This window comes from Mirounga angustirostris, unplaced genomic scaffold (genome assembly GCF_029215605.1).
Source record: "Mirounga angustirostris isolate CCGP_5_RB_7025 unplaced genomic scaffold, mMirAng1.0.hap1 SCAF_4, whole genome shotgun sequence".
NCBI classification, from domain to species: Eukaryota; Metazoa; Chordata; class Mammalia; order Carnivora; family Phocidae; genus Mirounga; species Mirounga angustirostris.
In genome coordinates, this window is record NW_026991712.1 from 111,526,647 (window position 1) to 111,554,155 (window position 27,509).

Consider the following 27,509-nt stretch of genomic DNA (forward strand, 5'->3'; position numbering starts at 1 on the left):
GCTGAAAGATAAAGTTGAGGAAATATTCCAGAATATAGACCAGAATGACAGTGATGTAAAATATGAGGGGTACGTTAAAAGACATGTACAAGTCAAGATGTCTAACATCCATCTGGCAGGAATTCCAGAAAGAACATAAAGGGGAAAATTTATTAAAGAAAAGATAAGAGTTTTCAAATTGGAAGGAGCTGTGGGGGCTTCAGCAAAAAGAACTTTTAAAAGGACCCATATATGTTGTGATAAAATTTAGAACAAGAAATGCAAAGAGAAGATTCTCAATGCTTCCAGGGAGTACAGATAGAGTACCATAAAAGCGTAAGAATTAACATGGCTGTGGCCTTCTTGTCAGTAATCTTGGATGCTAGAAGAGTAACTTAGGGGAACAATGCCTTTGAGTCCTGAAGGAATGTGATTTTTTAAATCTAGAATTATTAATTCAACCAAACTATTTACCAAGTATCAGGGCACACGAAGAGTTTTTCAGTACAATACTACTTAGTCCTTCAGTTAATAATATTTATACAATTATAATATTACAAAGACTGACAATTAATTTTCAATTCTCAGAATGTCTATAGACAAAACAAAGATTTAAACATTTATCCACTGTCTTTGTTTGTTTGGGTTGCTATAACAAAATACCACATAGCCTGGGTAGCTTATAAACAATGGACATTTATATTTCACTGTTCTGAGAGCTGAAAGTCCAAGATCAGGGTGCCAGTGCAGTCAGGTGCTTAAGAAGGCCCTTTTCTGGGGGTGCAGACTGCCAACTTCCTCACATGGCAGAAGGAGAAAGTAAGCTCTCTGGGGCCTCCTTTGTAAGGGCAGTAATTATATTCATGAGGGATCCACCCTTATGACCTAAGCAACTCCTAAAGGTCCCACCGTCCAATACCATCACATTGGAGATTAGGATTTCAACTTACGAATTGGCAGCAGGAGACTCAAACATTCAGACCATAGCACTGAAAGATTACTTGTATGGGGGCACCTGGGTGGCACAGTCGGTCAAACATCCGACTCTTGGTTTCAGCTCAGGTCGTGATCCCAGAGTCGTGAGATTGAGCCCTATGTTGGGCTCTGTGCTCAGTGTGGAGTCTGCTTGAGTTTCTCTCTCCCTCTCCCATTGCCCCTACCTGCCCTCTGAAATAAATAAATTTTAAAAGAGAAAGAAAGAAAGAGAGAGAGAGAGAGAGAGAAGAAAGAAAGAAAAGATTACTTGTGTATGTCCTCCAATAACATGAAAGAGGAATCCAAGAAAGAGAAAGTCATGGGATCCAAGAAATATTAGAAATAACTTAAGGGTGTAATTAAAATTAAAAAAATCAACATGGCAGCAACTGGTACATACCCGAAGACAATGAGATAAAACTAGGTATGTTTAAGAAATTGGATATTCTTAATGATATGGTAATGAGGATATATATTTCTATTGTTAATTAGTTTAAAAAAGAAAAGTAAGTAGAAACCCCACAAAAAAACAAAAATCAGAGGTAAAATCCTAATCCAAATAAGAAACAAATTAAGGTATAGTTGTGAGAAACTGATTAGGGTAAGAAAAGAGGACTTACTTGATTTTGACTTTCGAACATTCTCTTTTGAGTAGCTTAGGATTATTTTCTTCCTGCATTCTTCAGTAAATAATTTTTATATATTTACAGTGATAAAAACTCTTCATTGATTTTCAAATTTTAGAATAAATTTTTTGAAAAAGTATGAAAGGCTAACTTTGGTTTCAGAACAGAGTATAACTATTGCAAACCCAATAAATACATAAAAGGAACAGGGCAGTTATGACAGAGGACAGGAGGTGAAGGAAGTAGGGAGAAAGGGTTGGAGGGGAGAGGGGAGAGGGACAATTTCCTCAATTACACAATGAGGATAAGTTAGCACAAATCCTCATGTGCCACATCAATAAATACTGTAGAAAGTTGATAAATCAAGAAATTGAGGTATAAGCTTTTATTTAGTATTTTGTGGCAACCATCAGAAGAACTAGAATCAGGTTGGCTGAAGTTGGTTACCATAGAAAGTGGAACAGGGTAAGGAGGGGGAAAAGGAGAGTTTTCATAATGTTATACAGTATATGAATGTAATTTTCATCACAAGTAAGTATTACTTTAAAAATGTAAGTGGAAGGACACTTGGGTGGCACAGTCGGTTGAGCGATCGACTCTTGGTTTTGGCTCAGGTCTGATCTTGAGACCCGTGTCGGGCTCTGCACTTAGCTCGGGTTCTGCTTGTATTTCTCTGTCTCTCTCCCTCCCCACCACCTCCCATGCTCTCTCTCTCTAAAATAAATAAAATGAATCTTTAAAAAAAAATTTATATATATATATATAGAGAGAGAGAGAGAGAGATAATAATACTATTTCAAAGTGTTGGCACTGGTGAAGTAAACAGACTCTCTTATGCTCTGTTTGCAAGAATGAAAATTGAATTGGTCCAAACTTTTCAAAGAGCAATTTTGTAATATTAAAAAGAACCAGGTTCTCCCTCTAATAATCATAGTGTATAAATTTCCAATCCACAAAAGTGATGTAGAGCAGCACCTGGCAAACCAACCAAGAGGGAGGTGGCAGAGTACACAAAGGTCCTTCATTGTACATGAGCGTGAACATTCACACACATAAGCTCACACTGCACCATGTGTCTTACATATTGACTCACCGAGAAGGAACATCAGCCGCCCAGGTTCTTCAGATTCTCCTGTCTCCAGATTTAATTCTTTCTGGTGATCCTTGCATGGAAGGCTGTCTCTGTTGGTTTCTCCATCTCTATATGACTCATTTTGGTTTACTTTTGTGGAAGCAACTAAATGGAGAGTTGGGACTTTTCCCTCCTGACAGAGTCTGGGGTTAACCACAGTGTTCCAAAGCTCATGGGCACTGGCCAGCCACTTGGAGGAGTGCCGTTGAGTCTGTTTGTCCTCTCCCTGTGGTTACTCAGAAGAGGTCCTGTCTGTGTTCCAAATGTGGTCAGCCTATTAAAGCGGCATCCCCCATGGCCTGACATGGTCACTCTCCCTGTGTCATCATGATGCTATGGGAAAGAGAACACCATTGCCTTTGGACAGCCTTGGCAATGGCTGTCCAACTTGACTTGAGTAGAGAAGCCAGGTTCTTCCCATGATTTGATGATGAGACTCCTGGAAAATGCTTATGGTCAAACTATAATTTTGTAGAGCAAACAGTTAATATAAATATTCACAACAGCCCTTAATCTCTATTTTTGATGAGAAAATTGATGCTCAGCCATGGTAAGTCAATTTGTCCATGATCATTCTGCTAGAAAGTAGTTAAGTGTAGATTAAAATCCAGGTCTTCTGATTCCTAATCTTGTGTGTTGTTTTTTTTCACACCATTCTATGTTTTTTTTTTAGAACTCCTTAGTGTGATAGTTGTTGGCATTAGACAAGAAGATCTTTACTCTGCTTTGGAGTTCTGTAGAAATCCCCCATTCTTTATGATAATATTGAGCATCTCACTTCATCCGGCTTTGGACTGGATCTCAAATTTGCTACTTATCAACTGTATGCCATTGGTCAAGTTCACACAACATCTCTGAGTTTCAGTTTCCTCGTTTGTAAGACAGAGATACTAATATTTATCTCCAATGAAACCTCACCAGGATTGTTTCAAGGTTTAAATAAAATAATATATAGCAGACACTAAGTCAGAGCTTAAAGTGGTGGTGGTGATGGTGGCTGTCAATGTGAAGAGAATGATTTTAAAACATCTTGGACACATTAAACAGCCTTTCCAAATTTCCTCTTCAGATGAGCTCCTAATTAGCTACTCTCTGTCTTCTAAGATGTCAACTCATCTTCACAATATTAACTTGAAAAGTGGCTAGTCATACTACTTTGTTAAGATAGCAGTTTTGAGTTAGCATCTCTCTTGCCAAAAGCAAGTAGAAGTGTTATGTATCAGACAGTGATAGTGAAGTGATCAGAAGATCAGATATCAGAAGTGTTATGTATCAGAAAGTTGGATGAGCATCCAACATGTGCATAATGCAATCAGATGACAGCAAGTCCCATTCTAAATGTGGTTGCTCAAGGAGATACGGAAGCTGTGTGCACGGTAGGGGGCATTTTCCATTGATGGGACAGTGTCCTCTGTAGCAGGGAGAGAGGCGTTTGAGTGCCAGAATCACAGGTGTTCAGAGAAGTGGGTAGCATCTGTGCTACCGGTAAATTCATGCTTTCCAAGTTCATAGGCAAACAAGTGGAGACTATTCATAACAGATTCTGTATGTTGGAGAAAACAAATGTCAGACAAGACCATGAACGTCTGGGCTCTTCAAAGGAGGGCAGGCAGGAGACAGGGCAGAAAGTAGGCATCTCATCTGCAGTGAGATACTGTGGCATTGGCTCCAGTTATCAAAGGGCTGGAAAAGTTAAGTCGTTGCCTGTGAAGTGGGCTAAGTCCACAAAGACACCAAATGCAGAGGAAAAGAGAAGAAGCAAGGTACAGATAGGAAGATAGGTATAGTTCACCTTAGACTTGTTCTTTGTGGTACGATGAAGTGATAATACCCAAATGTATATATGGGATAGACCTGAGTGCAGTGAGGCTCACAGAGGGGCCTCAATTATATGTCTACTTGGGGGAGCTCTGAGAAGTCAGGCCTTCAGAGGCCCAAGGGGTAAGAAGCCTGCTTGCTTCTTAGAAGAAATGAGGCTAGAATTGTAGGCTTGATCTTCAAAGTCTTGGAGTAAAGGATAGAAATTAAGGGTGTACCAACCCTGAGTGTGGAAGGATGAAGCGGAAAGAGTTCCTCTGGCAAGCTGGGAAATTCTCTCTGACTAATCAGATGTGTTGAAGGACTTGCATATCTTCAAACCCAAGTCAGCAAAAAATGCTTTGAGTAGGACTCAGAGCTTAAGTAACCTGAGCTCATACATTTAAAATATTGAGAAAGTTAATAATAGATGATGAAAGAGAAAAAAAAAAGCATTCGCCAAAACTTCAGAGCAGTGGTGCTCACAGAGAAGGGAGGGAAGCAGTTTTGCCCCCAACACCTTCCAGAGGACATTTGACAATGTCTAGAGACATTCTGGGTTCTTAAACTGGGAGGAAGTGATATCGGCATCTAGTGGGTAGAGATGGGGAGCGATGTTGCTAAATATCCTACAATACACAGGACAGCCCTCCAGCCCCAACAAAGAATGATCTGGCTCAAAATGTCAATAGTGCAGAGGTTTAGAAACCCCGGTTTAGAGCTATCATCCTTTGTTCCACATATATCAACCATTAAACAATGTAACTAGGGGCGCCTGGGTGGCTCAGTCGTTAAGCCTCTGCCTTCGGCTCAGGTCATGATCCCAGGGTCCTGGGATCGAGCCCCGCATCGGGCTCCCTGCTCGGCGGGAAGCCTGCTTCTCCTTCTCCCACTCCCCCTGCTTGTGTTCCCTCTCTCGCTGTGTCTCTGTCAAATAAATAAATAAAATCTTAAAAAAAAAAAAAAACAACAATGTAACTAGTTGAGAGGAAAACACCACAACGGAGAACAGAGGCTTTTGCTCGAAACCAAATAAGTCATGAGATTAATATGATCGTTGCAAATGAGAAATCTTAGCTTTTCCCCACAAATCCTTTACCCTAAACTTTTCAAATACGATGTAAGGTTAATTTAATAGAACCACATTTTTTTTTTTTAAAAACTATACAAATTTTTATAACGGCATTGTGACAGCTTTTAGACATGTATTGTTACTAATAGTTTGTAAATCACATGAATTGCCTTATTTAATGTTTATAATTTGGTATAATTATCCCAATTTCATAGACTCTGAGAGGTTAAATTTTATATTTTTTGGACATCCGCTCTGTGCCAGGCACTGTGCTAAGCATTGCGATTGTCACCCAGACAGATAAAATCTTAAAGAAGCTGAAAATCGCCTAGGGAACACAGAGGTGTGATACATACAATAATAGAAGTATAAACACAGCCATGGGAGAATGGGGGAGGAAACCGAAGTCATTTGCCTGAGGTTTACAAAACTAGTCATCGGCCGATCTGGAACTTGTCTTAAAGTCTTCCGAGTCTCACGTTAAGTTAGTTCTGTCTTGGCATAACAATGTAACTCCCTTATCTTTCCCAGAGATGTAAAAACAAAACCGAAGAAAATCATTCAAAAACACATCCATAAATTACGGAGTGGGCAAGCATAGAAGCAGCGTTGAGAGGGTGGGAGGATATTAAAAGGGAAGATAAGACCTAGCACAACAGAAACACTAAGAGGTTGCGGTCTTCAAACCCACCACTGGGCTGTTCTTGAGGTTTGCAGCTATTTTAAGACCGACGCCAACCCTCCCCAGCCCCCAACCAGAATGGTGTGACTTTGAGCTGGAGGAGCAGGAAACAGAAATCTCTTGTGGTTAGGCTATGTCCCTTCAGATGTCGCCATGCTTCCCTTCCTCTGGAGGAAGGCCCGTGTGAGGAATTCTCCATTTAAGGAGAGTGTCTTGGTGAGCGGGAGGAGAGGCCTAACAATCACAGGTAAATATGGCAGAAGACACAACAAGTGGCCGCCTCTTCATGGAGTCAAATTCCTCTGGTCAGTTCTTTCTCGGCTCTCTTCCTCCCCCAAGCCTGGATGGAAATAGGAAGCCACAATTCACTCCCAGCTACTCATCCTGACAAACAAGAAGCTGATTCCAATGAAGTATCATTTTGCAGCTGTTTGCTTCTGCTTCCACTTCCCCGGAGATGCGCTTTTTGCTGTCGCCACTTGCTCCAGTGTCTGGGGGACCAGGGCAAATTCAGACGGTGCTGGCTGCCTGCGCTGGAGGGTGCCCCGCAGGCCTGGATACGGATGCCCAGGGACTGAGTCACTCCCTTTGTCCTTCCAGGCAGAGAGGGGTGGCGATGGGACCCCTGCCAGTGACAGAGAGTACTCATTCTTTCACTCAGACCAGGGCTTTCTCCCTGGGGGACAGACCAAGAGGTAAACACAAAACCTGATTTGCCTGTGCTGTGTGGAACCACAAAATCTTGTTGCCACGGGCCACTCCCTCCCTCCCTCCCTCCCCAACCAATTCCATGTTCCGGAGGCTGGGCTGCCGCTGGGTTTATGCTGCATGTCGCTCCACAATGGACACAGCTGACTGGACCAGAGCAACCCCTGACCCGCCTGGACCAATCACATCCAGGTAGAGCCATGATATAGTCATAGGATTCCCTGTCTCTACCAAATAAAGCTGACCAACTAGAACTCATCCCAGCCCTGTTCCTGAGCTGGACTCCAGCGCAGAGTTGTTGCTTTTCACCAGCTTGCAGGGGGAGTTACCAAGCTGGGTTAGTAACTGTTGATGGGGCCCTTTACATGTCACAAAGATGAATTAGAAATGTATTTCTAATGGTTGGTGACTAATAATGAAATCATGAGGCTATGCCTAGTCTAAAAAATGTCTAGGTGATGGGTCCGAGCTCACGTCTGGGTATTTGCTAACCCCCGACCCCCAATGCTGTACTCTAAAGAGAGCTCTTTAATTGCCGTACCCCTGACCAGCCCCCCCCCCCTTCCAAAGAGATAAGATTCCTTACTGCTGGGAGAGGAGCCAAGTCAAGCTATGTAATAAAACCATAAGGGAGGAGGAGAAATGGGGGTGGAGGAGAAAAAGCAGTCATGGGGACAGGGAGTAAAGGAGTTCTCTTCAAGATATGAGCAGAGCCCCATCAGAGCAGCTATGAGCCAATGAGACAGAAAAGAAAGTTTTTTTTTTTTTAAGATTTTATTTATTTATTTGACAGAGAGAGACACACAGAGAGGGGGAACACAAGCAGGGGGAGTGGGAGAGGGAGAAGCAGGCTTCCCGCAGAGCAGGGAGCCCGATGCGGGGCTCGATCCCAGGACCCTGGGATCATGACTGGAGCCGAAGGCAGACGCCCAACAACTGAGCCACCCAGGCGCCCAGAAAAGAAAGTTCTGTCTATGTTTCAGAGTCCCTATCTATGTCTGTCTTCTGTAATGAATTGCATGAGGGAAGAGCAAAGAAGGAAATTCCTTTTAAATTACATGCTGGTTATTGTCCTGTGCTTAAACGTGGCACAGTCCCAAGGCCAACACCCAAGAGTCTAAGCATTGTGAAAGTGGCACCTACAAATAGGGGAGAAGGCCCTGCAGAAAGACGAAGCCATGCCTCTCAGTCAGGGCTCTGCTTGCACCCCAGGGGCCTCCGTCACAGAGAATGCAGCCAGCACAAACAGAGAAGCCAGGGGTCCCAGCACCGGTCAGTCTGACTACCGGGAAGGAGACAGCCTGGATGGTGATGCACTAGACCTTGGGCGTGGGGCGGAGGGCCACTCAAACAAGGCACTGTCCTCACCATTCACTGGGGCTTTTAGGACAGGGGTGTCCGGGAGCCCATGACGGCAGGTTGGAGGGAGGAAGGGGAATCTGTTTGGGAGCAGGTTACAGCCTGACGTGGGTACCCTAGGGCAGCCTGAAACTAGCCAGGCTCCCACCCGAACCAGGGATGCCCCAGGAGCTGCCGAACCACTGGGTCACAGAGACCACTACTGGTAGGTGGTGGCTGTGGGGCAGCCCAAGTTTCTAAGATCTCAAAGATAGTTTACTCAAAGAGAAGTCTCTGGGACATGCTCAGAATTCACCCCCCCCGTGCCCCCCCCCACCAATGGCTGCAGATTTTAAGATTAGAAGGGGGGAAGATCCATGGGGCAAGGTCAACATGAGAGAGACAGCTGCACTTGGGGGTAAGTCACTATGGGGAGAGGGGCTCTTGATCATGGCAGCTCCTGTTATCCAGGCTTATTACTGAAAAGTTGAACTTGGGTGAGGGAATAGCAAAGGCAAAGCAAAGTGGCTCGAGGAATGGAGGCAATATCTTGGATGGGAAGCAGTGGGGTGCATTGCACTATAAAAGCCAGAGGCCTGGGGTTGAGGCCTTGCTGACTGCTGACATTATAAATACCATTGGGCTCTCCATTTTCTCATGTGAAAAACAAGATCTGTACCCTCTCCTACATGAAAGTGGTTAGCAAGTAGGGCGCATTCATTCACTGAGTTATTCTATAAAATATTGGGGGCCTGCTTTGTGCCAGGCACCAGGCTAGACTCTGGGCACATGGGTGAGCACTTAGCTGTGGTCCCTGCCCTTACTGGCCTTACATTCTACCTGACCAATCAAAATGTTGGTTGAATCTGGATCCCTTGCTCTCTGCCTCCACCCCCCCACACACCCCTTTCCTGTGGAATGGGCTTCAGCTAGTACTTTTAGAAATTGTTAGCAGGGAAGGGAAGACTCAGAACAGCACATTTTAGAACAGATAGGAAAGTAAAACTGATCTCCTGGTCCCAACCATCCTTGCCAGCATAAGAGATTTATGGGGAAGATAAAGAGGTTCTAGAATAAAGCCAGGAAATGATTACAGCCTCCTTCCAGGCTTTCCTAAGAAAATCATAAATCTTTCCCAGGCTTACACCAAAGCAAAAAGGGTCAAACCAGCATTTTAACAGTTCTTCTGAAACTGGTGGAATATTTGCTGGCTATTTTTAGAGACCGATTAGAAGGCTAGTGAAGAGGACCATAGGTGAAAAATTAAAAGAACTATGATGATGATAAAGGTAAAAATATGATAGACGTGGCCTAATGAAGATTACATATACACCAGGTCTTCTCCTGCTCTGTGGAGAGCTATTTAAGATACAATGTATGTGGGAATCTTTTAAGTTGGATGTAGGAAGGCACCTCCTGACTCTAAGAATGGTTGGATGCCAACAAAGTGGAGGGTTATGGAATGAAATCAGCTTTCTTATGTTTGAGCAAACAGACTCGTAGATGAAGTAATCAAACTTAGCCCATCTGAATGTTTGTTTTCTGTTGTTATCCGTCAAGGCTCAAGCCAAGGAAACGTTGCCCAGTGTGGATGACTACCATCTCTGGTGTGTTAGCAAGCCTGGACACCCATAGGCTGTGGTGGTTCGGGGCCCCTCGAAGACTCTGTGGGCCTCCAGCCCATCTTCCACCTTCTCCATCAGTTTCATTGTCCAAGAGGCTGCCCAGCAGGAACTCTGCAAGAGCTCCCTGCCCTTGGGCTTGCAGCTGGGCTCAGCTAAGAGGAAGCATCGGCGGGAAGCCCTCCAGAAGGGCTGGGGCAAAGTGAGGCGGGTTATCCATTCAGCCTCCTCCCCGATGGTTTGACGGCTGCTAGATCCCTTTAGGGAAGGCTGCGTGCAGCTCCTACTGTGTGACCTCCCCTGCAGCTACAGTTCTCACTGGGTTCAGGGAGATACCTCCCCACCCCTCACACCTTCAGTCTTCAGTCCTAGAGGTGGTAACAGGCGTAACCCTGCTCAGACCTCTGTAAACAGTCCTTCCATAAATTCTCCTTGGTCAGCTCTTTTGTGTGTGCCATCTGTCTCCAGCTGGAAATCTGGCTCATACACACTATGAATCGGGCTTGAGGAACTTCTGAAATTCCAGTGTTTACTCTAACAAAAATGTTTTGAGCAACTACTTTATACAAATGATAAGTAAATACTGAGGGGCTTAATAATAACAGCCAAACCTTTATGAGTTTTTGGTGTGTGCTAGTTCCTGGACTAAACAGTTGATGTGATTTAATCAACTCAATAATCTTGTGATGAATAGGTTTTTAAACGTGTTTCCAGGGGCGCCTGGGTGGCTCAGATGGTTAAGCGTCTGCCTTCGGCTCAGGTCATGATCCCAGGGTCCTGGGATCGAGTCCCACATCGGGCTCCCGGCTCGGCGGGGACCCTGCTTCTCCCTCTGACCCTCTCCCCTCTCATGCTGTTTCTCTCTCGCTCGCTCTCTAAAAAATAAATAAAATCTTTAAAAACAAAACAAAACAAAAAAAAACGTGTTTCCAGGCAGCTCAACCAATGTTCACTGGGGTTCCATACGTTGCCTGAGCCCATCCATGCCACTAGGAAGTAGAGAAGGCAGGATTCAAACCCAGATAGGTTTCATTTCTAAGCTTCTATTTTATTTATTATTATTTTTTCTTTTTTTTTTTTAAAGATTTTATTTATTTGACAGAGAGAGACACAGCGAGAAAGGGAACACAAGCAGAGGGAGAGGGAGAGGGAGAAGCAGGCTCCCCGCTGAGCAGGGAGCCCGACGCTGGGCCCGATCCCAGGACCCTGGGACCATGACCTGAGCCAAAGGCAGCTTAACCGACTGAGCCACCCAGGCGCCCCTAAGCTTGTATTTTAAACTTTTTCTCTTTATGGCTTCTTCTATACACTAACTAGTATGATAGGATGGTCAGGGAATCAAAAACCAAAGGAGGAGGGAGGAAGTCTACCATGTGCCAAGAATCACGTACAGGAAACGGGTCTCTATTTTCTGAACTGGAAGTTTAGTAGGGGTGCAAAAGGACACAGAGCACAAACGAGGAAAAGTTTCCAGCTGAGCAAGGGGGTGAGAGAGGAACTCTCTGAAAGGGGAGCATTCTGTGCAGTGCTGCTGTCTAACAAATGGTCCTCCAGCCCTCCCCAAAGCCCTGATTAGTAGTGTTTGCCGATTTCTGTGGTGTGAATACTCCCACCATGGAGGGTGTCAGGCCAGCAGTGTGATGTCCTGGAAGGGGGAGTGGGGAAGAGATGTGCGCCGCTGGTCCGTGAGAACCAGCACAAGCATCACTGGACTTATGGCAAGAATGGGGAGTCAGGCACAGCATGGTGTGTTTGGGGCACCACGAGGACATGAGCTCTGCCGGACCACAAGGGACAAGGAGCCGGGGCCGGTGGAGTGGCTAAGCACTGGATTTTGAAAACTTAGTGAAAAGAGAATATAAACTATCTCATTAATATCTGTGTTGATTACATGTTAAAATCATATTTTAAATGCATTAGGTTAACCACATATTTATCATGAATGTCATCTGTTTCTTTTTACTTTTAAAAATGTGGCTACTGGAAAATCCCAAGCTATACAACTGGCTTGCATTATATTTCTTTTAGACAGGTTTGGGCCAGAGAATTTGGACTTTATTCAATGGGCAACACAGGGTCTTAGGAGGGTTTTAAATGGATGTGGTCTGCTTCCCATAAAGATCCATCTGGTGCCATGTGGAGTTTGCGGAGGCCACACAGGAGGGGGGAAACTTGGGAGCGGCCAGGCCAGAGGGAGGCCGGACGGCATGAAGGCTGAGGAGGTGGGAATGAAGAAGGAGAGAGTAGCCTGGACGGGACAGGGCGGCCGATTGGTTGTGGGAGGTGAACAGAGGGAGGAATCAAGGGTGATCAGGTTTCTGGCTTGGGCAACAGTCTAGATGGGAGTAGGATAAACAGAGAGAAAAGAACAGGAGGGATGAAAATTTCCTGTGGGAGGAGAACGTGTTAAGTTTCAGGCATGATGTGTCTGAGGTGCCAAGAGACCTGCAACTGGGTACAGGGGTCTGGAATCCTGTTGGCACCATCTTAAAACCATATCCCAAGTCAGCCATCTCCCACCACCTCTAATGCTACCACCCCAATCCAAGCGACTGTAATATCTTATCTGGATTTTTGCCACAGTCACCTAGCTGGTCTCCTTGCTGATGCATTTGCCTTGTTTTTTCTCAAGTCTCCATCAACAGCTGCAGTAGTGTTGTTAAAAGCCACATCAGAATGTGGTATGCCTCCACTCACGATCTCCAGGGAGCTCCATGGCACCCAGTGGTCATACCACTCTGTACAATGACCTAAGGCCCAACATGAGCTGGCCCTGCTACTCTCTGAGTACTCTTTCCCTCAGTGATTCTGCTGTAACCACACCGACCTCCTCGATGTTTCTAGAACTCACCAGGAACCCTCCTGCCTCAGGGCCTTTGCACCTGTCACTCTTTTCTTGCATTTCTGAGGCGCGGTTTCCTTCACCTTCTTTGGGTCTTTATTCAACTATCCCTTTCTCCATAAAGACTTCCTGCTCACCCCATCTAAAATGACATCCCCACTCTTCCCTTCCTTATTTTTTCATTAGCTCTTACCTCTATTAATCTCATACAATAAATGGTTCTTATTTATCATTCTTTAAGGTCTGTCTCCCTCATTAGAATGTAAGCTCCGTAAGGCAGAAATTTTGTCTGTTTTATTTTCTGCTGTGTCCCCCATACCAGGAATAGTTCCTGGCACATAGTAGATACTGGATTAATATTTGTTGCATGAACCAATAAACTGCAGTAAACCAAGGGGGTGAATACATAAGTTCTAGAAACAGACCCGTCTTGGAATCCCAGCTCTGAACTTGTCATTGTGACCTTGGACTGGTTCTTTAACATCTCTGAGCCTTATTTTTCTCATCTGTGGAATGAGGGATTAATAGAACCTCCCACAAAAGATTGTTGTGAGGATGCAGCCAGTCAAGAAATATTTCTGGAACCCCTCCCATGCGCCAGGAGCTGTGTTTAATGGGAATTCAATGAGCTAATGACCTTATGTCTGCCATATTGTAAACGCTCTGTGGATGTTAGCATTTACTGAGTATTAGCAGGGCAGGGAGTGTTAGACAGTCAGCAGACAGGGCTGTGGGATGCTGATCTGGGAGTGAGTGTCCTCGGAGAGGCTGAGCTGGCCCGGCAGTGGGGGGTGGTGAGATGGTGGGGGCGGGGGGAGGGAGGAGACAGGACTCTGCTGACTGCTGAGTTCACAGGAATGGAACCATGAGGGGGAGCTGGGAAGCAAGCTGGACTTTAAAGGCTGTTCAGGGGGTAGAAGGGGAATTCTGGTGTCATCAACAGTATACCAGTGCCAGAACCCCAAAGCACTGTAGAGACAGACTCTCCCCAAAGCCACGAGTCATTCCTCCCAGGATGTATGACACTGTTGCCATGAGAAGAACACAGTAACGTGGCAGGGTCCCACCTACTTCAGACTGGGTTAGGGCTGGACTCGAGTCCCATGCCTTACTACCTGAAAATCCCATGAAAGAGCTAGAGCCTCATCATGGGCAGAAATGGACAATGGCTCTTCGTCACCAGCCAGAGAGCTCTGCGGAGGCAGAGATCTGAGGTTGCTGTCCCTGTCGGGGCCTCAGATGGTGCAGAGATGAGGGTCAAGGCATTGCGAGGTCACAGGTCAGACAAAATGAGAGCATGGAGGCCTGGAGGACCTGCCCTTTCCTTCCAGACCTGGCATGGCTTTGGCCCTTGCTGCCCTGGGCTGTGCCTTACCCTGGCCTTCCTGGTAGACTTTTCTGGAAGACTTCCCAGGGGCCTCTCAGCTCCCCGATGGAAATTTGGAAGAAGTACCTGCCCTATTTTCGGGTCTAGGCCCTAGGGATGAGGGAGCCCAGGATAGCAGTTATTTAGACAAGAGCCCCTCAGGCACTCTGGCTCCTTCAGTGCCCAGGAGGTATCTCCCCTCAGGAGGCTTAGTGGTGCCGCGTCTCCACAACACACAGCAGGGCCCCCACCGCATTACGGCACAGAAGAGGCTGAGAAGTCAAACCCCATAGAGCAGATGCAATCGCAAGGCTTAGCCACCCCCTCCCACCCCTCAGTAATATATGTTGCATGAGAGACACCTGCAGTTCAACACATTGTCAAAAAGTGAACCCCTCTGTCACCACCAACTAGGTGTTGAGGGGACCACTGCCGGTACGCCAGGATCTCCCCCTCAACCCCTTTCTGATTTCTATTCCTTGCCTCCCCCTAAAGGTAATTACTCTGCTGCCTTCTAGAACAATCATTTAGATGTTTTGTTGGTTTGGTTTTGTTTTGTTTTAACAAGGCATCATGGTGCAGTGGGAAGAACAGGGCTTCTGGAGCCAGGAGGGATTCCTTCACATCTTGGTTCCTCTCCTTACTAGCTGGGTATCGTTGGGCGGACTATCTCACCTCTCTGCATTTGCTCTCTGTATTTGTGACGTGAGGACAAGGACTGAATGTAAGCTCATAAAGTGGTGTGAAAGGTTCAGTGTGCGTTCGTACATGTGAAGCCTCGGATAGTCTGGCCGCTGTTCACAGCATGCCACCTAAAAACACACCCCCGAGCAAATGTGGTCCAGGGGCTAGTTTTCCAACTCTGGATTCATGGAATCACACCATAAACCACCCAACAAATGAACAAACAAACAGGTGTGCGGAGCCTGTATGATAAAAACAACAATGGTGATGGCAGAAAAAAAGGATGGGCCAGTTGCTGAGGTTCTGGAAACAGGAGAAGCCTGACATGACGGGCAGGGGGATGAGGACGAGTGCACCAGAGGTAGTACAGACAGATAATGAAGAGCTCGACAGAGAAGTGTAACTGAAAGGACACAGCCTGGGGCTGAGGCATGGGAAGGGCTCTGGGGCTGCGAGGCATCTTGCCTCCCACTAACCTGCACCAAGGGAGGTCACAGGAGGACAGTGTTTGGAAATAGGGAAAAGCGTTGCTCTTGTGGACCTCACTGCGCTTCCTTCACAAGGTGGTGGAGTCCACTTCCCCATTCTGCCTCTGGTTGCTTAACCGCACATTTCCAGTCCCGGCCGCCAGGCTCAGTGCAGGTCACTGCACGCACAAGGCGCCTTTGGTTTCAGGGCAGCCTGGACAGGGTTCCAAGCCACGGGGGCCCTTCTCCCAGAAAGGAACAGCCTTGTGCTCAGGGAGCCAAAAGCCCCCACTCCCAACTGCATGCATCCTGTGTAGAGTGAAACTGGAGATGTCAAGCTATTTCATAAAAGTGCCAAATACTTTGTGGAGTTTATGTGGTTTTCTTTTGAAGTTACACGTTCCCCTTTTGCTAAATGTTTACTGACCACTCATTCCACTCCAGGCCTTGGGCCAGAGCTTTGCATGCATCTGCCTACTTGATCTTCTGGTCAACCCGGTGCCGCGGCCTCCTAGCCTTCTCTTTCTTACAAAAAAGGAAACAGAGGCATGGTAGCTTGCTCAAGCTCACATGGCTGATAAGTGAAGGAGGCCTGGCAAAGGCCGTGCTCTTGTCCAGTCACTGTTCTGTGTCTCTTCATTTCCCTGTGCAATGGTCCTAGTTCTGCTATCAGTGGGCTGTGTGACTGGACATGCTGTGGGTGAGACAGCGGGAGGAGGCCTGTTTGTAAGGAGGAGGCGTGTGGGTCCCAGGCTGCTGCATTCCTGAATTCACTTCACTTCATGGGGGACCTCCTGAGATGCAACCCAGCCCTGGGCACTTGGGGGCTCCAGGAGACGTAACATCATGGCCTCGGGCCTCCTCAGGGAGTTTCTAATATAACTGGGGCCACAACTGATGGTAAAGACAGTGAATAGTTAATTTCCCCAAGTGTGATTCGGACCAGAGTAGAAGGGCTCTGGGAAGGCAGCTGAATGAGTGGAAAAATGGATCATCTTGAAGGAAGAGCAAATCCTCCTTAACACTTGCTGAAAATAACTTCTCTGTTAGGCAAGTCATCATCATCTGGCTCCCAGTCAGCCCAACCTGCCCAACCCCCAGCTAGGAACCTTGGGCAGCTGGTGGACATGCCTCATTTCAAAGAAAGCACGAACACCTAGAGGGTGTGTTTTCTTTTCCTCCACATAATATACTTTCATGTGACTGTGCACAGGATGAAGAGGGTAGATGGTGAGGAAACAGAGCCAGGGGAACTAAAGGGCTAGCAGGGGTTGTGCAAAAGTCACGGAGTGAACCCAGGGGTGGGGACACCACACATGCAGAGGCTGGTTGCTCTGACCCTAAAGATCTAGGGCAAGCAGAACCCCAACTTGACTGGGTTGGGGCCATGACATGGGAAACGGAAGTACTGGATTCCCGACGCTACCAAGTTTAGACTGTCATTGCAAACTAGAGTGACCGTACTGTGAAGTGTCGAGCTTGGTTCACTCAGTGAGCCAAAGAGTGAATCTTAGATCGGTTTTGACTCACTCCTGTGACACCTCAGAGCCTGTGGAGAGCAGCGAGCAGCATCCATCCCAGGATTCTTAGTCTTCCACCCTCTCTCTTCCTCTCCTGAGTTTCCTTAGGGTTCTGTGCCAGCTCTGTTACTCATTCCAACATTACAAGGGGCAATGCCACCCATTTCCAAGATTTTAGTGTTCAGGATAGGCTGATGCTCTCAACTCTGGAAGTCTGGCTGGGAGCTGGGTCTTGGGAACACGGCTCCATCCCATTTATCTGAGGACTCAAACAGTTGGCAATTTTGATTTGGTCCCAGAGCAAGAGAGGGCTCTGCAGTAGGTCCAGCCTGTGGCACATGCAGTCTTGCCCCTGGGGCTCTGTAAACTGGAAAAATCCCCTGGGGCAGGAGGTACCTGTGATAAATCAGAGCACCATGTGTATTTGGCAAGTTGTATCTGGAGAGTTGCACTGTGGATCTCTAAGTTCTGGAGCAGGTGCATGTGATCTGCAGCAAAAAAAGTATGCAGTTCTTGAAAGGCAAATCTTGGCAGGCTACTGAACGTGGGGAGAGAGTGAACATCTTGCCAGAAGTCATCAAATAGTTTTACATCTAGAGCTATCTATCACGGACTGAGTGCTGTCATTCCCACTAAGTCATGAGGTTGGAGAGGCCAGGCTGTATCTATCTTACACTGATCATGGCATATCCAGGTCTGGTCCTGAGCAGCTCCGGAGGGTATGAGTAAGCTAACTGACCAAGTTGACCAGACTCACATATCACCTTTTCCCATTGCATTGGTGCCTCTTGGCAGAGGAGAAACAGAAAATCCGGGCCTAGCTCTTGAGGGCTTGACTAGATATGCTGGTGTGAGCTGAGAATAGACTGTGTGGTGTCACAGCTCCACTCAGGGGACTCTGCAAAGAGTAAGAAAGCACAAGAAATCCTCCCAATGGGCAGAGATTCAGGTAGTGTACCTTGTCATCCCGTTTGTGAGGAGAGAGAAACGGCTTTTGGTAAGAATATACTGGGGAGTCCTGAGCTGCGGTAAGCGGTCTGGCTGCCTGGTCAGGGGTCTGGAAGAAGCAAGATTGGAAGATCGGGGTTGAGGTGATACAGGAGAAGGGTATACAGGAGGCCTGAAGTGTAGACATTGTTATACATGAGTGTCCAGCAGAGAATCCCCTACAGAATCAGAGAGACTCAACAACCAGGTAAACAGGATGACTTGACGGATAGATACCAAGCGGCCTGCTCTCAGTCACCCCAGGGCTGACATCATGGATCTATGACTAGAGTTGCCATGGTGGCAGAAATGGGGGCCATGCATACACCCAACAAGCAGGGTAATTGCCTCTGATCATCATGAGGAGGTAGGATTGCTGCTGCATCATGGGGACGGGGAGGAACAGGTTTGGAACTCCGGGCATCCATTGGGACATGTCTTGGTGTCCAGTTCTATTTGCAGATGGGCAACTATAGCAACCACACCTGATAAGAACTTGGTAACCAGGGGTCCAGACCCTTCGGGGATAAAACTCTATGTTACGTCAGCAAGCAGGCCACCCAGACCAGCAGAAGTGCTGGTGGAGAGTGAGGGGAATCTAGAAAGAGTGGGGGAGGAGGGAGATGGTGAGCATCAGTCCAGCTGAGGGCCCAGCTGCAATGGTGGGGGGATTTGCCTGCTGCTGTGTTTCTTCTAACAGTCCCATGCCTGCAACTCCCTTTGGAAGACTGCCTGCCAATGACTAGACTGCTTTGCCCACGAGCGCAGAGCTCAGAAGGGCCTGGGTGTTTCCACTTCCCCAGGGCACCCCTTAGCCAGGGACTGACAGACTTTGTGAGTGCAAAGCCTGGCACTCAATGGAGACAAACTCACAAGTCGCTCCCTTGTGACACTTCACCTGAAATCTCACAGCCTTGGCTCCCTCCAGCTCCCAGGCTTGCTTCTCCCACTCTTGGACCAGTTTCTTCCAGGGGCTGACCCTTCTAATCACTGGCACTGGCACCTTCCTCGCGGGGTCTGCTTCCAGGTAATCTCCGATCCCTTAGATAATGGGTAACAACAGGTCATGTTCATCAAACATTAACCACGTGCAAGACACAGTAGTAAAGGCTTTTACGTGCCCTGAGCCATCTAATCCTCCAATCAGGTGAAGTGAGCACAGTTGTAAACTCTCAGCAGCACAGCCTAGCACTTGGGGGCACAGGCCCTGGAGGTGGTCAACTCCGGGGTCGAATTTTGGTTCTGCCAATGGCCAGCTGTGTGACCACGGGCAAGTTACTTTCCTCATCTGTAAAATGGGGACGAGAGCAGAGTCTGCCTCATAGGTTGGTTATGAAAAGTCGATGAGTTACTGTGAGTAAAGCGTTGGAAAGTGCTGTGTGGGTATTTGTTAATGAACAACTACTTCACACAAGGGACAGTCCAGACTTACAAAGACTAATTAACTTGCGCAAGTTCACCCAGTGAAAGTGGCACAGTCAGGATTCACACCCAGGGCAGTAGGATTTCAAAACCTTCTGTTTTGGTTTTTTTTTTTTTAAGATTTGAATTAATTATTTGAGAGAGAGAGACAGAGAGTGATAGCGCAGGTGGGGAGGAGAGGGAGAAGCAGACTCCCTGCTGAGCAGGGAGCCCGATGCGGGGCTCGATCCCAGGACCCGGGATCATGACCTGAGCCGAAGGCAGACGCTTTCACCGACTGAGCCACCCAGGCGCCCCAAAACCTCTGTCTTAACTATGACTCCACGCTGCCTCCAGTCAAGCCGACAGCCACTTCCCCTGCCTTCAGATACTTCAGAAGGCCCACTTTTCCCCAAGGCTCCCTGCCCAGTCCTGGTTTGTCTTTGTTGGAAGGCAACAGGTGGCACCTGGGGCTCCCAGCGGCCGCCCCTCAGTTGAGGCCGGCTCTCCCTCACTCTGGATATTGCCTTGTCTTGGGGGGGACTGCCATGTGTTCGTTCTCAAAGGGATCTCTCCATAGAACTACATGTTCTTCATTTCATCTCCCCACCCACCCCTGCCAAAAAAAAAAAAAAAAAGACTTTGCTTTGTTCCTGAAGCAATGGCTTCTGGGTACTTTTTTAAATTAAAAAATCCTTTTGTCTGTTTCCCCAGTTGCAAAGGTAGATGAGATAATAATCTAAAGCATATGGAAACATGTAAGAGGGGAGGGAAAACTCTCACTTGCCACCCATGTGGCTTTCTGAGGCCGCTTCACCCACCCAGCCTTGACTCACTAGGGACGTCACTGGCCTCCTAGTGGGCCCAGGGATGACACACCTGGCAGGCCCGGCAAATGTCCTTATAAGGCAGCTGCTGTGCTGGGCGCTGGCTGCTCCCTGGCCCGCCTTGCAGCCGGCCAGGATGCAACAGCCCTGTGCTGGGACGGGCGGGGGACGGCTCGCTCCTAATTCTCAGTAGCCCCGCTCAGGCTGCCCTTACTTCCTTCTCTGTTGGTTTGAATGTGAGAGATCGAACAGCAGGAGAACCTTAAGGCTGAGGCCATTTATTTTCATGCCATACATTTAGCAACAAAACATTTAGCTGCTGTGGGCCAGGCACTTGATTCCCTTGGGGTCACTACTTACAGAAAGGGAAGAGGTCCAGTTGCAGTGCTGTGCTTCAGGCTGTCCAGGATCTGACATTATAGCTTCTTTTTTATTTTTGTGAGGCACTCAAGGTCCGTCCAGGTCCCGGGACTTGGGGACGGAGGGTAAAATGGAGAAGGGACATTGAACATATAAAGTCATATGCACGAAGCCCAGTGCTTTACATACATTTCCTCATCTAATCCTTGAGGTGACCTAGGAAGTAGGCATTTGGGATTGTAGCGGAAAGTCTCCCTGAAATGTCTACTCCAGTTTTTCTTGCTTTTCTCTGGATCTCAGTCAGCCAGGAGGAGACTCAGTGAATTATTTACATTATAACCTCAAAGGGTGTTTTCTATTTCAACCTTCGTCCTTACAGCTCAGATCAGTCACCATGGTTTCCTTCCAGCTCAGATACCCAAATAAACTACCACGGCCAATGGCAGATGCTTGATCCTCCTGCCGGTCACAGCCGCCAGAATCCTGGAGCCCAAATCCTTGCTGACCTCTGACTCCACCCCCCCACCCCATCATGAGAGGAAATGCCCCCACTCCCCAACCCCTGCTCCTTCTACAGCTCAATCCCTGGGCTTGAAGTTCACACCCCACGCCACCCCCTCAGTCCTTCTGCTCAGGATCCAGCTTCTTGGCTGGGTAAAAGACCCTAGGTCAAGTCGATGCCAGGGGGTTTCCTGAAGCTTCACCTCGTTTGGAGAAGAGATGCTGCAGGCATAATTGTCTTTATGACCCAGACTAGCCTAATTCCTCCCGTGGCATGTACTCTCCTATCTCCTCTTTCATAGCTCAGAGGACAGGTTTCTCTCTTGGACGGCCGGGAGAAAATTCCACTGGGAGAACTGGAAGCATATCCAGATGGCTTCTCCGGGTTTGAAATGTCAGCCACCCACCCCTCTGCAAGTTCCCCCACCCTCGTGTCCCTCGGTCTTCTTCTTGCTCCCCCACTGCAGCCACATTGGTCTTCTTGCTGCTCCTGAAACACACAAGGCTAGCTTGCCAGATAAAATACAGGATTCCCGGTTAAGTTTAAATTTCGGATGAACAATGAATGATTTTTTAAGGATAAATATGCCTCAAAGTATTTGTTGTTTATCTGAAATTTAAATTTAATAGGTGCCCAAGTTTTCTTTTGTTTCTTTATATTATTATTTTTGCCACATGTGGTGAGAATGCCAATCTCATTCCTATCACTGGGGATATGCTTCCCAGGTCAGGGGCAGGACTCCCTCCCTCCTCCCCGGACTCTGGTCTCTGCCCAAATGCCTTTTCTTCAGGGAGGGCTTCCTTGACCCCACATCTCAAAGAGCACCCGCCTCTGCTCCCTCCATCCCACCTCTCCTTGCCCCATTTCCCTCATAGCCTTATCCCTCCTGACTTTACCTTGTCAATTTGTTTGTGTTTGTCTCTCTGCTAGCGTGATCCCGTCCTGAAGCCAGGGGTTCTTGTCCATTTTGTTCACTGCCCTTTCTGCAGTGTCTACTACAGAGCTCGGCACAAAATATTTGTCCGAAACCATTTGTAGAGCGAATGGACTGTTCCCATAATCAAAAGAGAAGAATTTTGAGTTTCCAGGTCAGCCCAAGAAAGAGAAGGTAAGAGAAGAAGGCCCTGCGATAAGGGGTGGGGGAGAGAATGGGAGCAGAGAGAGGGGACAGAGCGCCAGAGGGTGAATTAAGAGAAGAGGCAGGTGGGTTCAGACACGTGTAGGAGTCCACGCAGGCTGCCGGATTGCATTCGCCCGGGGCCGGCCTAGGGAAGCACTGCAATGTAGGGTTTCAGAACTTGGGCTGTACCACGCAGACTTGGAATTTGAGCCTGGGCTCCACCACCACCTCCCTGCGGTAAGACTAGAAGCACTGAATGAAACTCCAGGCCTCAGTTGCCCTATCTGTGGGACGGGAATAACAATATCACCGACGTCCTAGCGTAGCCCGGAGGCCTAAATGAGATCATGTGCAAAGCACTTAACACAACGTCTGACACCTGCAAGCTCGCAGGAGCGACAGCTGTGAATGCTCCTTCCCACCCACGGCCTCGCTCCTCCCATCACGCAATTCACCCGGCTGTGGCCCCTTTGATTTTTACGGACTCTGTTGATGACCATTTTCCAAAAAGAAATGTCTTTTTGTTTTTGTTCTTTTTTGGTAATCATGCAGGACAGTGACGGTGTCCATGGCAGTGACTGGAGAAGAGCAAAGCCAAGTGTGCTGTGGGCACTGAGGGTGAGGTCACGCCAGGCTCATGGTGCGAGGACGCAATCCAGCCGCTCCCCGGGGGCTTGGAGGTTTCTAGGAATGAGTTGAGGTGGCAAATGTTAGACCTGGGGTGTCAAGGGCCCATGTCACTGAGCACACGGGACAGGGTGCGGCTGTGACTGCAGAAGCCAGTCTGGCCTTGACCTGTGTGGTCTCTGTGACCCTGTGCATTCCTTAGCCATCAGCCTCATTCTTCCTGTGGAAAATGGGATGATATTTCCTGGTCTGTCTTCCTTACAGGTTTGGATGACCAGAAAATGAAAGACGAATGACAAAGAGCTTTGGCAAGGCTAAGTGACTAGATAAAGCCCAGGACTGTCACGATGTCATCAGCATTGTGTGCCGAGGGGAGGGGGTCCCGACTGGCTGGCTGTGGATCACCGGCTCCGGGAAGGGGGTGCCACATGGACACCCCGTACCTCGTAGACACACGCCCTCTTCCTGGCGCCAGGACAAACCCCACTCAGAGATGTACCCCCATGAGGATAAAATGACACAAGGTCCACCACCACATCCCCAGGTCAGGCCAGATGTGCAAAGGCAGGAAACTAGCCCCGGCTCTGAGTAAACATCTGTGCTCTTGGCCATATTAGTAATTGGCTACGCTTTTCTAGGATTGGACACATCCGTGAAAATTCCCATGGTCCCAGCCACCAACGAGACAGATGGCAGGCTCCGGCCCCTCTCCTATCACAGGCTCAGCGTTTCTGGAGACTTCTTAGGTAGCAGCATTGTCCGGGGCCAAGTGATGCATCCTGTGGCAGACAGGCAGGGCCAGAATATACTGGCGCCCAGGGCCTCAGACTGGGAGCCTGGCCCAACTTGTGCATTTGTGAGGCAAATATTAGCCAAATGGCTACTACACTATGTATTAGAGGCTAGGAGGACGTCGGGGCAAGAGCAGGGCCTGAGCTCTGCCTGGGCCGCCTGGGGGTCCTCCAGCACAGATCGCTTGTATTCCTGTTGAGCACTTGACCGAGACCGGGTGGGAGAGGAACCAGAAGTAGTTTACAGGAGCCAAACCCTGGAAGGCTTTGTTCACAGTGCCAACGAATGCCAATGACCTTCAGACTGGGCTCCGTGGAAGCCTGGCACTCACAGAGCTGAGCCCCAGCACTGCAAGTGTCTGGTTCAAATTTCACTTGAATGGTTCTAGAAGAATGTCGGTGCCTTGCCCACACCTTCTGCTCCTTAACATTGCAGCGCACACCGGCGCACTCTGCACAGCCAGCCCTGGCGTTTCCTTGAGCTCTTTTCTCTGACGGCCTGATTCCGCTGCGCCTGGCCACGTTGCTGGTTGCCCACAGCCCGCGGCCCTCAAACAGTGCCGCTGGTTATAAAACCCAGCTTCATTTCCCCTCGGGAGAAATAACACTGAGCCATGTGTCCTGTGCCAGCTGCCAGAGTTTCCCAGTGCAACTAAGCTCCGGTTGTCCACGGAGCAATTTATCGGATCTTCTCCTCATTGGCTGCCCTCCCTTCCCAGTGTCCCCTCCCCAGCCCCTCCAGGGGGTTCGCAGGAGCTCCTCCCAGAGAAACCGCTGTACTTAAATCCTTGCCTCAAGGTCTGTTTCTGGGGTAGCCCAGAAATTCTCATGCGCACCACACACACACATAAACACACACACAATATCTCTGGTAGGATTCAAAAAACTAACAGTGAAGAAAAACACTGGTTGGGGATCAGGTGGAGGGAGCTCGTCATTCAATATTCTTTGTTACCTTTTGGCTTGTGGACTCTATCTTGTGGATTCTATCTATTTAAAAATATTTTTTTAGAGCTACACAAAATATGTACCTTAAATCATTAAAAAGCAACTGTAATTTGACATCCATATAATCGGGGTACCTGGGTGCTTCAGTCGGTTGAGCATCTGATTCTGGATTTTGGCTCAGGCCATGGTCTCAGGGTTCTGGGATCAAGCTCCACTTCAGGCTCCGTGCTCAGTGCAGAGTCTGCTTGCAATTCTCTCTCCCTACCCCTCTGCCTCCACCCCCCACTCGCGTGCTCTCTCTCTTTCTCTAAAATAAATGAAATCTTTAAAAAAATATATATAATCACATGTGCTCTGTATCAAATGTTTACACATTGGAGACCACCAATGCGTTAATTCATGCTGCCAGGCAAATGCTCTTGGATACACTCAGAAGAATTCAGCTTTTCTGCTAATCTGAGTCATGATTTTGAATATTCAGAAAGGTGTCAGTGAATAGAAAGACTGTGTGGGTGTGGGTGATTTCTGACAATTAAGGTCTGTTCATGCCCTCTCACACCAATGAGTACAAATGCACTGCTGTGGTAAACTGAGTAACCACATGCAGGCTGGCAAAGCGTAGGTGATCACCTTCACTCCCCTCTGCATACTTCCTTAACTGTGCAGTCGAACGTTCCTCTCCTGGTGCTCACCTCCTATCAGCTCTGGTGGTACCTTCTGCATGAGCCCGCCCTGAGCTCCCTACTTAGGGTGAAACTCACTGCTCCCCCGCACCCTGCGCTCACTCCTACCTCCCCCCATCCTGCTTATGTCCACATCATTTATCATCTGCTAACATCCCTCATAATCTAGTTATTGATTGTTTCTTGTCTGTCCCCTCCCCACCACCATGAGAATGCAAGTTCCATGAAGAAAGGGAAATTCAAATTCAAATTCTGAATGCTCTCTTGACCTGGGGGCAGTTTTTTCCTTCCTCTTCCCTGCCTCATGCTGCTTGTTCTCCCAGATTCGGGTGAGTGGAAGAATCACCTTACCTTTCAGGGTAGTAGAAGGCTCACCGAGATGACATAAATAGCCGTTAGCCGGGTGTGTGACAGAGACTACATTCTCAGGAGTGTAGTCTGCCCATCTCGCCATCTGTCTGATGGCTTTGGGGAGCCTTCTGCTCCACCCCTGGGCTAGACCAGGCTTCTGCTCTGCTCACTGCCCTAGCACCCTGGGCTCACCTCTGGGAACATCCTCTTGCCTGTCTGTCTCCAACTGTGTTGGGAGCTTCTGCTAGGCAGGAAGCAGGATTTGCTCATCCCTGAACCCCCATTGCCGACAGAGTGCCAGGCGCACAGTATGGCTCATAAGTGCTTTGGAATAGAATTGAACTGAGGGTACTACACAGTGGCCCATTTTGCATTATTTGTGGGAATTCTGAAGAAGGAGAAATGGCGGCATAGAACATAGCCCATGAAGGTTTGTTAGGTGGGCCTTGTATGAGACATGCACACACAGGTGGTTGTCTCATTCTTACAGGGAACTTGGGCCTGTTCTTTCCTTGTATACAAGATGGTTTCTGCTCTTTTCTTTTTATTTGTCTAATCAACAGTCACTCAGTCCATAAATATTTTCTGAGTCCCTACTATTCTAGGCGATGGGGAGACAGCCATGCGTATGTCAGAAGGAGACCGTGTCTCAGAGAGCGTGCATTCCCTTGGAAGGTGTAGAATGGCATAGAATGGGCCCTATAAGTGGTATTGTTTTTAATTTTGATTTCCACATGGTCATTGATATTATAGACAACTATAATTGATTTTTGAGTGTTGATCTTGTATCCTACAACCTAGCTAAACTAAGAGGGGTTTTGTTTGTTTGTTTTTAGAGTCCTCGGAATTTTCTACATTAGTCATTGTTATCTGACAATGGAGATAGTTTTATTTGTTCCTTTCTGATCTGAATGCTATCACGGGGGAATTACCAACTGAGAGAATCATTCAGACAAAAATGTATTTCACCCAAAAAATTCTGTTTTCTCACTCCTAGATTATTTCCCCACATCCACTGGGTGTTCAGGGAACAGAGGCTCACTCTTACATTAGATCAAGCAAGTACTATTAATAAAAACATCTGGAAGTAATAAGATAAAGCATTATGAAGCCAAAGATGAGGGATTTGCGGACTTTTCACATCACGCCTCCTCCATGAGCAAGGGTCACTGAAGAGTGATTCTGCGTACTGTTTGTTCCCCTAGGTGAAGGCCACCCAGGCCTCGGGGCAGGCTTTCTCAAAGCCTCCCCAGGGGAGATAAGCAACCCCTCTTCCAGGACAGGCTGACGTCTCAGCCTCCTGAAGGTGGGCTGGGAGCAGGGACAGACCCCTGGTCTGAGGAGAGGGTGGGAGGAGGCCTTCCGAAATCTGAGGAGGTTCTCCTCTCACCTGGGGGTCCAGATAGCTTTCCAGGGGCATGCGTGGGTCACCACTGTTTCCTCCGTCTCTGAGCGGAGACACAGCTCCCATAGGATCCTGCCCGGTGTGGGTTTAGGTGTGGCTGGAGAGAAGGAAAACAAGATCGTGCTCTGGTTCTCAGTGGTAACAAATCTGGGCCGTGCAAGGAGAACTGTGTCCTTGATGTCACCAGGAAACCGAAGCCAGGGCTGGATGTCCGGACCCCAGAATCGTCCATGGAGATGGACGCGCCATGCTGTGGGAGCAAAGGGACTTTGTACAATGAAATCTCTGTTGGAGTTTGGTAATCACAGTGCTATTTACTTCTCTGATAAAGTGCTGGGCAATTCGTGGCTGGAATATACTAAACTACTCTGTGTGATGCTTAATCAACCCATTTGTTAAAAGTGGATGTGTTTGAGGAGGCTAGAACAAAATGAGCTCAGCTCTTCCCAGCACATGCTTGGCTATGGAGAGATTTATTTAATCTGGAATAGTAAGATATTTTCATCCACTTTCTGGAAAGCAAGAGATGAAAATACATTTTTTTTTAAAGCTAAGGCTATCCTAAAGTGGTAAATTGGAAGAAAATTTAAAGGCAAAATTTAGCTAATAGAGAGTACTAAATTCTTATTGTTTCTGTGGTCTAGACCACACCAACCACAACAGCTCTTATAGCGGTATTATAACAACACTTTTAACA

At 47.7% G+C, this 27,509-nt stretch overlaps 3 long non-coding RNA genes across 7 annotated transcripts in view; 1 reads left to right on the top strand and 2 right to left on the bottom strand.

Annotated features, from left to right (window-relative positions):
* The window catches only part of LOC135364145 (uncharacterized), an 81,770-nt gene extending 54,432 nt beyond the window's left edge, over positions 1-27,338 (top strand). Inside the window, exons 2-3 of the long non-coding RNA XR_010410829.1 lie at positions 21,818-21,995; positions 22,899-27,338. This is a non-coding gene — a long non-coding RNA (uncharacterized LOC135364145). The remainder of the gene's footprint in view (positions 1-21,817; positions 21,996-22,898) is intronic.
* Positions 1-27,509, bottom strand: part of LOC123859367 (uncharacterized) — a 107,456-nt gene that overhangs the window by 28,358 nt on the left and 51,589 nt on the right. The window contains exon 1 of one of the 5 annotated variants that reach the window (XR_006794445.3): positions 2,674-4,923. The exons of 3 other annotated variants lie outside the window; for them this stretch is intronic. This is a non-coding gene — a long non-coding RNA (uncharacterized LOC123859367). Of the gene's footprint in view, positions 1-2,673; positions 4,924-27,509 lie in introns of those variants that run through there. One more of the 5 variants, XR_010410827.1, reaches the window with a different exon arrangement.
* Positions 17,172-20,563, bottom strand: LOC135364146 (uncharacterized). Its single transcript, XR_010410830.1, has 4 exons — positions 20,386-20,563; positions 18,696-18,838; positions 17,769-17,867; positions 17,172-17,298 (listed from the first exon to the last, which is right to left on the bottom strand). It is a non-coding gene; the product is annotated as an uncharacterized LOC135364146 (long non-coding RNA).